Source organism: Balaenoptera acutorostrata, chromosome 12 (genome assembly GCF_949987535.1).
Source record: "Balaenoptera acutorostrata chromosome 12, mBalAcu1.1, whole genome shotgun sequence".
NCBI classification, from domain to species: domain Eukaryota; kingdom Metazoa; phylum Chordata; class Mammalia; order Artiodactyla; family Balaenopteridae; genus Balaenoptera; species Balaenoptera acutorostrata.
This window is the reverse complement of record NC_080075.1, coordinates 2,088,147-2,105,060: the sequence shown is the minus strand read 5'-3', so window position 1 is coordinate 2,105,060 and position 16,914 is coordinate 2,088,147. Positions and strand designations below refer to the sequence as shown.

Here is a 16,914-nt window from a genome sequence, read left to right as displayed (position 1 = left end):
TCCTTTCCCCCGTTCTCCCCACACAAGCAATGGGGCTGTGATAGTCGCTGTGTTTTGTCCACCCTGCAAACCGCCGGCACCAAGGGAAGGACATTTAATTTTGAGGTACACAGGTGACTGGACATCCCAAGGCACTGGAATTTATCTCTAAGGAAAAATGTCCTTGGCAAGTACACAGGGTAACAAGGGGAATGTCTGCATACCTAATTGTAACCATCAATCCCGCTTTTACCCACGGTGTAAAAATACAATATAAAGCAAACCAACACACACATCTGACCTTCCTCCTATAATCCTGTCCTATGTCTACCTTTCCGCACATAGAGAACTTGAATTCTCACTTGAGAGAAAAGAGTATGTGGGCTTATAGGAAATATATGCCCTGGAAAGCAAATTAATCAATCCATGCACACCTTTCAGTTGGGCAAGGAATGGCTCTAAGGAATGGCCCTCCGGCCAAGCTGCTGGGGTCCAGGGGTGCAGGAACCTGGCTGCTGGCTGGAGCCGTCACCCCAAGCATGTGGCGCTGTCACCCTGCATTGCATGGGCCCAGTAATTCCCAAACGTGTTGGCCACCATGCAGGGTCCCTTCATTTTTTCCATGTTATAAACTCACCTCTCATTTTCAATACGGTGTGATAAGTTCAGTATAGATCTAATTTGGGCAGCTGAGAAGCAGGGACCCACATGGAGGAGATTTGGGGTAAAGCAAGTTTCATTTTGCCAGGAAAATATGCATACCACGCATCTGATCACACCCACGGAGTTCCATGTGAAACTGGGTTCCACAAACCATCTAGAAACACAAAGGCGCCCTGGTCTCGGATTTCTCTGACTATTCCTTAAGCGGCACATTAATTAATACAATTTATTGTTGTTTTTTTTTATCCACTTCTGGTTTTACATCTAACCCTATGCTTACCAGTCATGAAAATATTGAAAAAAAACTCAAACCAAAAATTAATTCTGCTTTTCCTACGTTTGTATCAGATAGCAGTATGTGGGGTATTACTAGGATATGACTATATTTAATACAGTATGTTTGAATTTTGCGGTGAAAAGTATAGAGTGAGGCCAGCAGGGACATGCTTGGGTGTAACTTACAGCAGCCAGCACACCTTACAGCCATGATCCTCCTACTATCAACACGATTCTGACACTCACTCTCCCCCCTCAAAGAGTTAATGAGATAATCTCTTTAATGGCCCTCTCTGAATTCGGTCATTATAAAGTACCGAGCATCTAGTCAGGCAAATTACTTAATTAGCTCAACTCTCCCAGCTACTAAATTTGAACACAGGGCAGAGGAATACACTTTGTAACCACACTACTGACTCAAAGGGGGAAAACTGCCCTTTGGAAAATGGAGATTATATACTTCCATACACATTACATACATGTACATACACATGTATATTAACTTCAAGTAAGCCATGTTGCACCGTCAGCTTCCCATTATTCATCATTTGCTCAAAAAGTATTAATACCTTGGGAATTAGCGGGTATAGTATTTTTTTTTTAAAAAAAGGAACAAAACACTTTTGCTTATGGTCTTCATTCTTTTACCTAAAGTCTAAAGTGATTAGAGGACTATACGATTCAGGGCAACTTGAAAGAATTAGCTGTTCCCCAGGAGAGAGAAGGACTTACCTCCACTTTGGCCAACTTCAAGTTGACCTGAAACACCTAAAACGGCCCAACCTCTTTCACGGTAGCCAGGAGCTAATTGATACCAGGACTCCAGTCACCTGGCCCAGCCCAGCACCCCCGATGCCCTGCTAGAGATGCCTCTGGCGGTCAGTCCCCAGGATCAAACACATCCTGCAGGCCACCCTGGGTACCTGAAGACTCTGACGTTATAAGAACACTGACACTGCACACTGCACACACACAGAAATAAGTGTGTTCCCACACATATTCTACTTATAATAAACTAAGAGTACAGTTTAAACACTAACCATTTTTGAGATCTTTCTACCCCACTGGTAATTTGGAATTCTCCAGAGATTAGTGACATAGGAAAAAGAACGTTCTCTCAGTGAGAAGGCCAGTGTTTGAGTCCTTCCTCAGTTTGTTTCTCAACAGCTGTGAATCCCAGCCATGAATACTTACGTGTCCCAATTCAAGTTCTCTCCCCTCATCACTGATGTAAAAACATATCGATGCAGGGATGTATTCCTGCACTGAAGTGTGACTGTGTGCAAATATGTGTGTGCCCGTGGGGTTCTTTTAAAAGGCAGTCCTTATTTTTTGTATTGAGATTTCTCAGGGGATATAGTTTTCCCGACTGTAAAATATAATTTACATAGTAAGATCTCTCTTCTAATAGTAAAAACAAATTCATTCGTTTAATCATGCACCTTGAGTCTGACATTGTCATTGTATTAACTGTATCAGTTAGAAAACAAATCCTGTATTAATTGTACTTTTTTCTACCTATTTGTGGCCAGAGGTACAAATATAGGTTTTTAACACATAATATATTTCAAAAAAGTCATCAGTACACTTTCGAGGAAGCTGCTTTTCACATTTATTTCTTTTTTTTTCTTTTCATACATTTATTGACTTATTTATTTTTGGCTGCATTGGGTCTTTGTTGCTGCACACGGGCTTTCTCTAGTTGCAGGGAGCGGGGGCTACTTCTTTGTTGTGGTGCGCAGGCTTCTCATTGCAGTGGCTTCTCTTGTTGCGGAGCACGGGCTCTAGGCGCGCGGGCTCAGTAGTTGTGGCACGTGGGCTCAGTAGTTGTGGCTCGCGGGCTCTAGAGCGCAGGCTCAGTAGTTGTGGTGCACGGGCTTAGTTGCTCCGCGGCATGTGGGACCTTCCCGGACCAGGGCTCGAACCCGTGTCCCCTACATTGGCAGGTGGATTCTTAACCACTGCGCCACCAGGGAAGCCCCACATTTATTTCTGAATCAGGAAAGCTATTGGATTATCTACGAGATTTACTCTTTCCCAAATTTAATTTAAAGCCAAGTCATTTTAGAAGCCACAATTACCAACATGCAAGAACCTCTACTTGAAAAATTTGTATAATTTGAACATGCAAAACCAATTGTTCTAAATTTATTAAAGCATTTTCCTCTCAGGCTCAAATCCTAGAAGCAGCCTAGCGTAGGACTAGATGTGTGAATTATAAACTTCTGAAAACAGAGGCTTCTGATCAAGACGCTGCAGGATTTTTCTTTACAGTGTTTTCTCTAATGCTTTAGCCAATCCATTTCTAAATGTCCCAGGAGACTACTTTCTAAGCTTGTGCTCTTCACTTTCCCAGTAACTCAAAGCACAGGGGTAATCCTCTTGAAACTTAGCTTAATTTTTTCCTTGGAAATTTCACTGCTGTATCACCTTGTGAGCCTGAGTTTCATCCTAACACTGCCAGCCTGGCGATTCCAAACGGCAGGAGCCCCCTTTGAACCACAGCTCAAGCCTCCCTCGGCCTCCAGGTTCTGGAAGACATGGGCTCCCCGTCCCCCATCTGCAGCCTGGAAAACCTTCCGGAGCCAGCACGCCCGGCTGAGGCTGGGAGCTCCCGGTCAGTCTTCATCTGGCTCCAGGACAGCGAGAGAAGTCCGTCCCCTTCCTCTGCGCGGCGGAAGCTCATCTCACTGCACGGCCTTTGGAGACACAGGAACCCAAGCTCAAATCCCAGCTTTGCCACGTTCTCACTCTGGAGGCAGCCACTTCCTCCTTCTGAGCTCAGTCTCCTCATCTGTAAAATGGGGATGATAACCACCCCCCAGGTTGTGGCCAAGGTACCCCTTGGTGCCCCATGCAGACCTCGAAGCAGTGGCTTTTATTATTCTTGGAAGCACTGCTCTCCCTGGGGCTACGTGGTGTTGGCAGGGATGTCCGGCATGAAAACTAAATGCTCGTTCTCTTCTGTGCAGGGGAATCTGCTTTTCAGTACACCAGAATACACAGTTTTCAATTCCACGCGATCCCAGCACCGGAGGACACCTTGCAGAGGGGTTAACCTGAGTCTTTATCTTGCAGCCCTGGAAACCACGCGCCGGTCACCGCAGGACTCGCGTCCAGGAGGTCTCCTTGCTGCTTCGCTCTGAGAAAGTCCAGTGCAAATCCACAACCCCAATCCTCACACCCTTGTCAGAAACAACATCTGCCTGGAACTGGGAATTCTTTCCTCGAGAAGACCACAGGGGGCAGCAGAAACCAGGAGGGGCACAGACAGGTCTGTGCAGACAAGTCCCTGAGAGTGGGCAGTGGTCTGATGTCATTCCCATCCACAGAGCAATTCCTCCCCAAAGCAGGAGGGACTTGGCGCTGGGGGACAGCCCGCAACCTGCACGCGGCCGAGTGAAGACAGTAGCCAGACCACTGCTGGGGCCCAGCTTTTACCAAGTGGCAGGTCTAGGACGGATGCGAGTGCTGGACCAAACCACTAGCTTAGGACTGGCCAGGCCACACCTCACCCCTTTATACTATGACTACCACTTCACCCGCAGGCCAGGTGGGCTCCAAGCATTCTGAATTGAGACTCTACCCCATCAATTCGGAGGGGGGGCTTGGAATTTCAGATCAGGATCGGATTTGGCAAGAGTCATAATAAATCCATATTGCTGCCCATGCACTGTGTATTTCATAATGTTTACAAATTAATCTCTCAAAGGTAGAAAAATGGCAGATGTATTAAATCGAGAGTCTGATGTTTATAGACTAACAGTAGCTGGTCACCTTCTACAGCACATTCAGGGTTTGGACTTGACACCAATCTGTTAAGAACGTTGAAAACTGTTGTGTAAATTACACCTGCACTGTCCTGGTTCCAAAATTAGTATCTGATTCTATGTAATTATTTCTCTTACTGTCAGTTGTCAATTTCATCCCATAGTTCTTTTTTAAGGAGACGCTTTCAATGTTTAAAATCTCAAAGCTCAACATACACCTGCCTTGAAGGCACTATCTTTCACTAAGACATTTAAGCAAGTAGTTCACTTAATTAATCAATTAAAATTTAAGATCACATAACAGAAGGTCCAGGAGGGAGAAAAAACACTGTACACTTAAAGAGACGTGAATATTAAAACAAAGACTGTCCCAATTATCAATGCATAAGATATTTCTATTCAAAATTATCAAGAATGAGACACCAAATCCAAAAATTGATTCAAAGTTTCTCAAAGAGCAAACATCTCCAAGTTTCTGGAAAGGAACCCATCATTTGCTTAGCTAAATGGTACGTACAGAAGCCTAGAAATGAGTTTGTCACTGTAGGGCGGGCTGGAGTACTTGAGAAATGCTTGGATAAACTGTAGACCCAGAGTATAAAATCCCAGTTAGTATAAGCATTAGATCAGATACTCACACACTTACATCATCTCAGGAAGAGGAGAATCTCAGAAAAAGAGCTCCAGAAACAAACATCTACAGGAATTTCTCAGCAACCACTTCCCTATTTAACCAGTCTCGCTGGCTACCCACAAATCCTTCCCTAGACCCAACTTAAGTCTTCACGCCTTGAGGAAAGCCTATCCCTCTTAATTATCCTCATCAGAGACAGAGCACAGTTGATTGCCCTTCTCTGCATAATAAATCCATTCACATTTTTTCAAACATTAAATTATCTCAGCCTTGAATCCTCCAGTCTAAATGTCCTCATTTCTTTATCTTTACTTCCCAGATCGCGTACATAATACACTCACCAAATGCTGGTCGCCGCTCTGAACTCTCTTCCACCATCTCCCCTTCCTGTCTAAATTGCGGGGCTCAGAACCCCACCAAGAGCCGAGGCTCACACCACAACCTCTACAGAGATTCAGCTCAAAGCTCCAGAAGCTTCAACTGCACCAAGCAAAAAGGTAAAATGCTCGTTTCTATCACTCACAACAAAAATTGTATCAAGAATTCCAACATGTTTCAGTGACTTTTTTTTTTTTAACTTAGCTGTAAAATTCAAGGCAATTCACCCATTATTTTAGAACTCCTCATTTTGATCACAATATCCTTCCCCTACTGTCAACAGTTTCCCTGAGGCATTAGTGGGAAATGCGAGCCTTCAAGTGTGGTAAAAATTCTGGTTGCCAGTTTCAGAAAAATAACAGGGTAAAAATAAGTTCAAGGCCATCACTTCTCCTTTGAAAAGAAAATGTTAGCCCCGAGTTTGCAACAACAGAGTTTCAATTTTTGAAACTCCTGGGTCACGAATTTTATTTCAATGTGGCAAAGTATGTTGACCAAAATGTCAAAAAATGTAAGTATCAAGCAACCCGCATGAGGCTTTTTAAAACGTTCAGAAAGTACTTAAAATGCCTTCCGAGTCCGCCAGCAATGTCCTCACCAAGCAGACGGCCCGCCGCGCTGAGGACCGGCTGGCCCCTTCACCGTTAGAACGCCAACCGCACAGAAAGCAAAGATTTCGACCAAATATGGTTCGTCTCTCCTCAAATTTTCAGCATGACCACTAAAAAATACGTTCACAAAAAATCCAGCCAAACATTACTTTTCTCCCAAAGTGCTTCTCGGATTATAAAACAGCTTTGAAAGTTCAGCCTGACAAAACAAATATGGTACTAGGAGGAGAGACCTGGAAGGCGATCACAAAAAGTCTCATTTAAATTCCTGGAAAGCACGGCTTCTTCGAACAGCTATTCAGATCGCTTTGGAAGGAGACATCACTTGCTTCCCTCAAGCCAGGAGTTTAACTTCACTCCGTCCCCCTGCATCGCAAAATCCGAACGAGATGGATGTTACATGCCGTACCCCCAGTGCATCAAATCTCCCCTCGGTACACGGTGGAAAGTAAAACAACTCAAAAGCAGTTTTCCTCGCGCCAAGTGCGCAAGAATGAATACCCGGGTATTCAGGATTCTAAAGATCCCTTCTGCTCCTAAACGCCTCAGCTACAGAAAACTAGGAATCAGTGGAACGCACTTTAAGCTTTAAGAAGCTCAGTTTTGCCTGCGGGCGGGGTCGAGAAAGACAATTAAAGACCTCTATTCCCTTCCAGAGCCCAAAGAGAAGATCCCTGTTACTGAGCCACTGGGGCACACTGGGTCCTCCGGTCCCCGAAGCGCAAGCCCGCCGGGGGGCTCACCTCTCTAAGAATTTCCTGCTTCTCCCCCGCAAACCGCCCTCAACAGCCCGCCCACAGGTCTGCGTGCGGGTCGCCGAGTCTAACCCGGTGCTTGAGCTGCCCCCGGGCTGCGGCGACCCCGCGGCAGACGCCTGGCACCGCCCGACCCCGAGCCCCCGGTCGCCCACCTTCTCCGGACGCCGCGCCTCCCGGCGCCCGACTCCGAGGCGCTGGAGCCGGGGACGAGCGTGTCACATTTTCCTCTCCGGCGGCCGCTCGGGCGCGCGCCACGCGCTCCCACAATCGCGCCAACTGGAGCGGAGACCCGGGGCCCGGGCGCCAGACGCGCGCGGCTCAGCGGCTCCCGCCCGCCTCCGCCGAGCAGCCTCCCGACGCCGCCCCGGAGCCCCGGCGAGCCGCCTTCGCGGGTCCGGATCGCTCGGCGCCCGGCAGCGGCGGCGGCCGGCGCGGAGCTGCGCTCAGCCCGCGCCGCGCGCCTCATTGTTCCCGGCGGCGGCGCTGGGCTCCCGGCCCCCGCGCCGAGGCCGCGCCGAGCCCCGCCCCCAGGCCCTTCCGCCTCCGCGGCCGCCGCCGGCCTCCCCTCCCGGCCCCGCTCACCTAGCGGGCGGCCACCGGCCCCGGGAAGTTCCCGTCGGCTCCCCACGCCCCCGGCCCCGCTGCCCTGCCGCGGCGGCGCAGGGGCTGCACGCCGAGCCCCGCTCCTGACACAGAGCGATCGCAGACTCGGGCGGCGCGGCGGCCTCAGAAGGCACGCCCGTCCCCGCCGCCGCCTCCAGCCAGCCCCGGTCCTCCGGGGGTCACCTGCACAGGCTCCGCCCGGCACGGCGCGTGGCACCCGCGGGCACTCGGGCCCCGCCGGCCGCAGGGATGCAGGGATGAGGACGGGCTGTGAGTGGCAGAGAGGGTGTCGGGGCGCCTGGCCCCGCGGAAGTGAGTCTTTGTGCGCCCCTCTCCGGCGCACCCTCCCGCGGCGCCGAAGGCCGGGCTACCTGCGCGCGAGGCTGAGCCCGGGAGCCGGCCGGGTGGGGCGCAGCGGGGCGAGCGCACCATCCTCCCGGCCCGCTGGCTCCCTTTGTTCCGCCCGCTCGGCCGGGGCTCCGCGCCGCCGCCCGGCGCTCGCTCCCGGGAGCTTCTCCGAGGCGCCCGGGGTCGGGGTTGGAGCGGGAGTGGGCCACCTGCCCCCGGGCATTCCCTAGCGCCCTGTCTGCCCGGCCTCCCCGCCGCCCGCGCCCGGCCCCGGGAGGGCCGGCCAAGTTCTCGGGACCGCGGCACCCGGGCTGCCGGCCCGGCGCGCGGAGAACCCGGAGCGGGAGCCGCGGATGGGGCCGCAGATCGGATGTCCGTCTGCCCGCGTGCGGAACGCCCGTTTGTCCCTGCGGCCCTCTTCCCCTCCGAGGGGACCGCAGCTGGTCCCGGGACGGAGACCGCGCCGCCCTTTGTTTGCTGGTGAACAGGCGCCTTTGAACTTCAAGGCGCTCCTAGCGTGTGCGTGGGACGCGGTGGGCCGCTGGCTGCGCGGGGGTCCTCCCGCGGACCGACAGGGCTGTTGGGGTGCGGCTTGACGGGACCCCCGGGTGGAGCCAGGTTGCGTTGAGGAGTTGAGTGACACTACCAGGTAGTGCCCATCTCAGAGGGACAAAAGTTACCGCTGGCCCCTCCGTCCCCGGGTCGCTGCGAGGGCTAACATTTTGGAGACACAAATCCTTCATTAAAAATACTACTTGAAAATTCGTATGTATTTACGTTCATTGACCTCACTGAGGATTCTTAGAACAAAAGCAATGAACTAGATACCCAGTTCATTCAGTATTTATTGAGTGCCCGCTCTGTGCTGGGGACTCTGGGTCGGGCAGTAGCCATGCGAACGTGAGTAGAATCTCTTTCCTTATCCTCTAGAAGCTTGCAGAAATTTAAAACGTCACAGGGGTTCAACCATTGATAAAACCGACTGGGCAAAATGCGCTGCCCTCAATCAAAAGTGTGGGCCGAAAACGCTTCCTCAGTGTTTCCCCAATTCTGGTGACAGTTTCTGACACCTGGAATTCGGAGGAACTGCATGGAAAGGACAACTTGGCACACAGACTTAAGGAAGAGTGTTTCGTAACAGTGAAATAGGGGCAATATGGCTACAGAAAAGTGACGTGATAGAATCCTGGGGCTAGTGGGCATGGGGGTAATGCTGAAGAATCCGCCCCGTATCCCCCGAGGGACGCCGGGCAGGTCGCAGACTCTATGGGCCTTGGTTTTGTGTTTTGCGTAAGGCACATAACAGTACCTACCTTCAAGGTTTATGGTAAGAGTAGAGGTCAGGTGTTGAAATGTCTCCCTAGTGCCTGGAATGTGATATTTAATAATTGTAGTAATTAATAAATAGTAGTGCCATTATTAAAACCCCTTAACCATGTAATAGAAAAATAATTTATATGCTCTTCTTTTAGTGTATATGTATTTAAACGCTGCAGAAGTTGACGCCTTGATTACCTTCAGGAAAATTTAATGAGAAGTTCAATAAGGGTGGCCAAATAACTTTATGCTTGTAGCAGAATTACCACCTGCGGGCAAATATGCAAATCATTGTTGTAAAATTTTAAGTGAATTTATTATTTATGGTTGGGGTAATCAGTGAAGTGGGGCTAAATGGACTTAATCTCTGGCTTCCTAAGGAAATCACAAAGCTAGTTGATATATATAAAGCTATCAACTGATGATTGTTTCTGTCAAAATGTATGGCAAATAAAATGTTTTGACATCCTTTAATTGCTTAGAGGCACCCAAAGTAGGAGCAGATTATTTAATTTTTTTTATCAGTCTACGGATTTGCTAGGAATTCCCAGCCTCTTCTGGCACTTTAATATTCCTTTCTTAAATAACAACAACAAAACCCAAAAAACCCGAATAAACTTATTCCTAAGCATCAGAAACCCACTTGATGTTATCCATTTGCTCCTAATAACCTGAATTTCCTTTTCTGTTTTTAAACTCAGGGTACACCACTGTTCTTTTTTTTTTTTTAATCCACTGTTGACGGATGATGGGCTGTGCTTACAGGGAACATTCCTTCTGTTTTCTGAACCTTTCTTTGTTTAGCAGTCAAATCAGGAAGTTCCTTGAGTCTCCCAGCTCTGAAGTATCTGGGTTTGGGTAGGAAATGAGGAAATATTTTCTAACGGTACCATTGCTGAATCTGGGGTATTTGTTTTCACTTAACTACTGTTCATAGAAAATATTTCTCTCCTATTATTATGCCATTCAGCTCTCACAATAAACCTCCAGGTTATTTTACAGATGGGGAAACTGAGGCTGACATATATATATGTGTGTGTATATATTTATATATATATATTTTTTTTTTTGGGGGGATCATTTTCCCTAAGCGTAATGTCTTCAGGTTCTGATTTACCTGAGTTGCCATTCTGTAAATGAAATTCATACCTCAGGGAGGAAAATAACCTACAGACGTGTTCTTCATACTTAATCAGTGAAACAAATTTGTTAGTGGGCAGTGCAAAAATGAATTTCAGATACTTGTTTGGAGCCCATTAAACAATGCTAACATGGGAAGAAGCATTTTTTCCCCAGCCAACTCATAGGTTTTCTTCTTTCAAATTGTCATTTAGTCTTTAGAAACGTTAGTGGGGAGATGACCACTATTAAGAAGAAACAGTCTCAGGATTTTGGATGCATGTAGCGGCCAGAATCCTGGACGTGCAGGAGCTAACACCAGCTAACACCTGCAGTATTTTCAGATCGGGAGAAAAAGATCTTTTTTAGCATCAGATGTAAGTAATATACCTTTTCAGCATCCGATGCAGACGAGAAGACACTGAGGTGTGATTGGCTGCCCCTGGGTTGCTGTCATACATTCCTCACCTCCCCATCCTAGAGGTCCACTGGGAGGCCGACCTGGCCTCCGGTGGGGTCAGGGGTCACAGCCACACTTGCAGGACTGAGCCATCGGAAAACAAGTCCGGCTGTGAAAGAAATTCCCCTTTCCTAAACTTTCCCTTGTAGCCCACAACCTAAAGTTAAAGGGACAGGACTCAACTCTGGGAGATCTGGATTTTCCTCCAACCTGTCACCTTCGTGAAGCTGTTTGAACCTTGTGTTGCCTCAATGACCTTGTCAGCGATGCAGACTAAGCCTGCTTTACAAACACCTACAAGACCCTGAGCCCACATCACAAGCTCACAGACATTCACAAGGGTACAGCACTTCACAGTTTATGTAAAGGCTTTTGCCCCACAACTCCGAATTACGAAGTGAAGGTATGAGGGGATTAAAGGCCATCTAGAGGTGGCCCTGCCACTTCTGAATTGTGTGACAGTAATAATACCTAACACTGATATTTTAAGGGCTACGTTCTAAGTCCTTTATAAATATTAACTCGTTTACTACTCATAACAAGGGTTGTTTTTTTTTTAACTTTATTTTGGAATAATTTCAGACACAGAAAATTGGGTAAGCAATACCTTCCCCCAGATTCCCCAAAGGTTGGCCCTTGACTAGGTTTGCTCTATCATCCTTTACTTCTGTTTGTTTTGTTGTGAACTGTTGGAGGGCAAGTTGCTTTGTCCTGCCCTTTTCCCCCTAAATACAGGGATCCCCCGCTTTCCATAAGTTCGCTTTAAGCCACTTCGCTTTTAGAAAAAAACCTACATTAGTGCCTGTTTTCACTAACAGAAAGAAATCCTAGGAGGATTTCTCACTTTTACAAAAAAAAGGCAAAAAGTGAAAGTTGCGTCCAGGTGTTTTGCACGAGTGGCCCCGCCAAGCTCCTTCCTGGAACTACACTCAGCATCCAGCCCACAGGGCTGTGAAGCACCTCTGTGAGCATCTGTGCTTTTTCTCTTTATTTTGTGCACCACCTAGCAAGACCTGTCCTAAGGTAACTTCTTCGGCTTACGAAAGCTTCCTTGGGAATGCTCTACTTTCAGAGAGCCGGGGGCGGGGCGGGGGAACTGTGCTTTATTTTATTTTCCTAATAACAGGGACCTTCTCTTACATAATAAGGGAAATAATATTGTTATACTATGATCTAATCTCGGACTTTATTCACATTTTACCAATTGTCCTGTGAATGTGCTTTATAGCAAATAATAATAATAAACAATAAAGGCCAGGACCCGATCCAGAATCATCTGCTCTACTTTGTTATTTCTTCTCTTCGATCTCTTTAATCTGGAACAGAATTTCCTTAACCTTAACATTTCTGCAGAGTTCAGACTGTTTCTTGTGTTAAGTGCCCTCCATTTGGGCTTGTCTGTTGTTTCCTCACAATCAACTTCAGATTAACCTCAGATTATGCTGTTTTCTTTTTGGCCAGAAATACCCCAGTGTTATGTCCTTCTCAGAGCATCATTTCAAAATTACGTACTGGCTTCATTTGTTCCAATACTATGAGCTTAACTTTTATTACATGGTTAAGGTGGCGTCTGCCAGGTTTCTCCACAGTGACTTTACTGTTCCTTCCTTTATAATTAAAGGTAATTTGTGTGGAGATACGTGGAGAGTATGTAAACGTTCTGTTTCTCCTCAAACTCCTACTCGCTGGTTTAAGCCTCTGATGGTGATTCTCGCCTGCAAGGACGATGATTTCCTAGTTCCATTCTCCCTTTGCACGGAGTGGTTGGCATTTTGCCACAAGGAAGAGCTTTTTTCATTTCCCCCATTTCTTGATTTCATAACAAGCTTCTGATGCCAGTGTTTTTTTTTCCTCCGTCTTTGGAAAGAGGAAACTGAAAGGTCACAGACAAAGAGAGCGGACTGTCCTGGGTCACACATCCAGTGATGGAAGAAACCTGGCAAGGTAATAACTCGGAAACCATCTCCTCGCCTGTAAAATGAGAATAATCATCCATAGGGCTGTTCAGTGTGACTTCAAAGTGCCTACCCCGATCGCACACCTAGTAACTGTTCAGTGAACGGCTGTTGTCAGGAGGGTGGAGCGTGCTCATTTGTAGATAAGAAAAGCCGGTCGTAGAGGGTGAGAGGGATGCTTGTTACAGGGGAGCATTCCGACCCGAGTCCTCTCCTTCGGCCGCTGTTTGTCGAGTGCCAGCGCTCAGCCAGCCAGCTTCAGTTCCAGACCGGCAGACACAGATGTCGTGACACAACAGGTGCTTCTGTTTTTTCCACATCAGACTGAATATACAAACCCATGACAGCAGACCGTATATGACAGTAAAACTCCGCCCCAACATCTGCAGCACCCCGACCAGGAAGCCAAACCCAGCCTGTGTACAGTCAGGGCTTAATAACAGCCAACTTCTCAAATGTTTGCCCTCACTTCCGACGTACAGCATTCCTAGAAAGCCACATATGCTCCCCTAACCAACCACAGAGGATGCCCCATTTCTAGTTAGCCCATGACTACGGGATAAATTACATGCCCCTAAAATTGATACTGTAAAGCCTAACACCCTGTGCCTCAGGAAGTGACTGTATTTTGAGATAGGGCTTTTCAAGAGGAGATTCAGTTACAATGAGGTCGTTAGGGTGGGTGTTAATTTAGCATGACTGCTGTCTTTATAAGGAGAGGAGATTATGATACAGAGAGACCCCAGCGATACCATCTCACAGAGAAGAGACCACACGAGGACACAGCCAGGAGATGGCCGTCTACCAGGCAAGGAGAGAGGCCCGAGAAGGACCCAGCTGTGCCGACACCCTAATCTTGGACTTCCGGCCACCAGAATGTGGGAAAATAACCACCCACCCTGTGGTACTTTGCTATGGCAACTCTTGCAAACGAATGCACCCACATGCAGCCTCCCCAGGCCAGCAGTCTGCAATCAGGGCATCCCTGAAACCTTCCATTTTTCCCACTATCAAGCTCTCCCACTCCTCTGCCTGCCTTTGAGTCTCTGTCAAAACCAAGCGATGATGGCTGACTCCCTCGCTACTGCCAGCTCTGAATATCAGCCTTTGCTGGTTCTCATTCGGGTGGTCTTCATTTATTTCCACACAGGGAGAGGGGAGACCCATCAGAGAGTTGCCAGGGGACACACAATTCCATCCTTAATCCTTAGGAGGATTTGGAGATGGACCGAAAACTAGTCAAGAAATTCCCTTTTTAAAAATAGTCTTACGAGAACAAATGGCCCATATGTGATGTTTTCTTTGATTACCTTTCCAAAGACCTCTCCTAACAAGCAAGCAATATCATTAATTAAAACCTACCTCCGCTGCTGAGTAATTTTCCCATTGATTAGCTCTGCAGTTTATCTTTCACAAAACACTCATCATTTTAAGGTGAAGCAGGCTGTACTGCACACAATCACAACCGAGTTTAAAACAGCATTCCAGTTCAGAAGTCTAAATCCTACAGCAATTAAAAATTTTTTCAACCAGTGATAGAAATGGTACAAAACAGCTTTAGTTATAGAAACTAATGGGTAATAATTGCACTAATTTAAGAGACAGCAGAAGCATGAACGCAAAGTGGAAACTTTGGACCATTTTTAAAAACCCTATTAGTTTTTTTTTGGGCTTCCCTGGTGGCGCAGTGGTTGAGAATCTGCCTGCCAATGCAGGGGACACGGGTTCGAGCCCTGGTCTAGGAAGATCCCACATGCCGCGGAGCAACTGGGCCCGTGAGCCACAACTACTGAGCCTGCGCGTCTGGAGCCTGTGCTCCGCAGCAAGAGAGGCCGCGATAGTGAGAGGCCCGTGCACCGCGATGAAGAGTGGCCCCCGCTTGCCACAACTAGAGAAAGCCCTCGCACAGAAACGAAGACCCAACACAGCCATAAATAAATAACTAAATAAATAAATAATAAATAATAATAATAAAAGGGTACCATTCACATTTAAAAAAGAAACCCTATTAGTTTTTTTTAAAGAAGTACTAAGTTGTCTGATACTTCTCTTGTTCTACTCAAGCTATTCTTTCCAACATATTTCTAAGTCTCCTTTAACACAGTTCAAAATCAATACTTGCATCTATATGCATCAAAGATATTGGCCTGTAATTTTCTTTTTCAGTAGTGTCTTTGTCTGGTTTTGGTATCAGGGTGATGGCGGCTTCATAGAATGTCTTTGGGAGTGTGGAAAAGAACATGAAAAAGAATGTTAATAGATGGATAACTGAATCACTTCGCTGTACGGCAGAAATTAACATTGTAAATCAACTACACTTCAATAAATAAAGTTAAAAACATCAATACTTGCTTCCCAAGAGAATTCTCACAGAACTGGGATGGGCGGTAAGTTATGTATTCAATAGCACATACGTTTAGATAGCCATACATTTCTTAATTCGAATAGTAACAAGAGCCAAAAAGAATGGCCAAGGTAAACGGTATTACATTACATGCAAGAAATAAATTTTAAATTTTTGAGTGACTTATCTGAGGGGAACCAATTATCCTGTGACAAGAAAAAATATTAGAGGGACAGATTGATCTCTTTTGCCTTTTAGTTCAGCTGTAACTTACGGTGGCAGCATTGATGTCATACTTGTTCTTCTGAAAAGGTTAGCAATTTAAACATTTTATCTTCTTTTCCTTTATAGTTTACGTGGGTTGCAGAGGATGTTCCTGATGTATTGAATCACTGAGAAATGATAAAAGGAAAAGTGATAAAAGTACACTCATGATTTTACTTAATTTTTTGAGAATGATAACATCCACTTACGAGCCCTCTTGGAGGAAGAGTTCAGAGCCATCAGCGTCCTGGGTTGTCCTCATGCAGGCAGGTTGTCTTGCACGGACACCTTCCCACATGAGAGCAGGAGACCCTGAGTGTGGCTCAGGTCTGGGGGCCTCAAGACCCTCTCAAGAAGGGTTCCCGAGGTCAAAACTATCTTCGTAATAATGCTAGAGATTAGGTTCCTTTTTAACTCGCGTTCTCTCCTGAGTGTATGGTGGAGTTTTCCAGAGGCTGTGTGGCGTGATTCTGCAGCAGATTGATTGCAGAAGCAACTGTGAAAATTCAGTTGTATTTTAAGCCAGACATTAAAGCAATTTGCAAAACTTAAAGCAATGTGACTCTTTTTCCTGGTTTTTTTGTTTTGCTTTGTCTTGGGAAACATAGTTACATTTTCACAAAAATGTGTGACTCACGTGAACAGGTGATAGCTTATTATTATTGTTATTTTTAAGTGAATTCAGTGTTTTAAAAATTTCTTAGTTTTAATTATGGGAAATAAGCAATAGATATAACCCACATCAATAAATATGGTTGAAATGCATAGGTCTACCCATATAAATAAAAGCTCTCTGGGATCCTCAATAGTTTTTTAAGAACAGAAAGAAGTCCTGAGATGAAAAAGTTGGAGAATCCGTCTGCTGGAGGGTTGGAGCCTGTTTGCCCATGAAGGTGTTCTGGAATGCGGGGCTCCCTGGCTGGCGGACAGCAGCCTGAGCCCCACCCGTCTGTCTTCCGCTTCACCGCTGCCCCCCGCCCCCCGGAAGCGCCCCGGACCCTGCCTTCGCCCCTCCAGGCTGGCCTGCTGCGTCCCCTCCCCCGCTCCCTGTGCCTTCTCCCTGGTGTCCGCCCTCCGCCCCCTCCAGCCCCTTTCTTCTCATCCTTCGCATCTCAGCTTAGAGAAAACTTACCGACACCCCAGACCAGGCTCAGTCCTTTAAAGATATAACTTCATGGCACAGAGGGTTTTTCTTTCGTCACACGTAACAAAACTGTAATTACAGTGATCAACTGCTGTACAGTCTGGTCTTCCTGATCTCGGTAATTACAGTGATCAACTGCTGTACAGTCTGGTCTTCCTGATCTCGGTAATTACAGTGATCAACTGCTGTACAGTCTGGTCTTCCTGATCTCGGTAATTACAGTGATCAACTGCTGTACAGTCTGGTCTTCCTGATCTCGGTAATTACAGTGATCAACTGCTGTACAGTCTG

General features: G+C 47.0%; 1 protein-coding gene across 3 annotated transcripts in view; it reads right to left on the bottom strand.

The window, feature by feature from the left end:
- The window catches only part of ST6GAL2 (ST6 beta-galactoside alpha-2,6-sialyltransferase 2), a 67,028-nt gene extending 59,100 nt beyond the window's left edge, over positions 1–7,928 (bottom strand). For 2 of the 3 annotated variants that reach the window (XR_009009978.1, XM_057558639.1), the window contains exon 1: positions 7,222–7,514. The gene's annotated coding sequence lies outside the window, so the exon portion shown is untranslated. Of the gene's footprint in view, positions 1–7,221; positions 7,515–7,651 lie in introns of those variants that run through there. The other variant, XM_057558640.1, reaches the window with a different exon arrangement.
- Between the last annotated feature and the right edge of the window lie 8,986 nt (positions 7,929–16,914).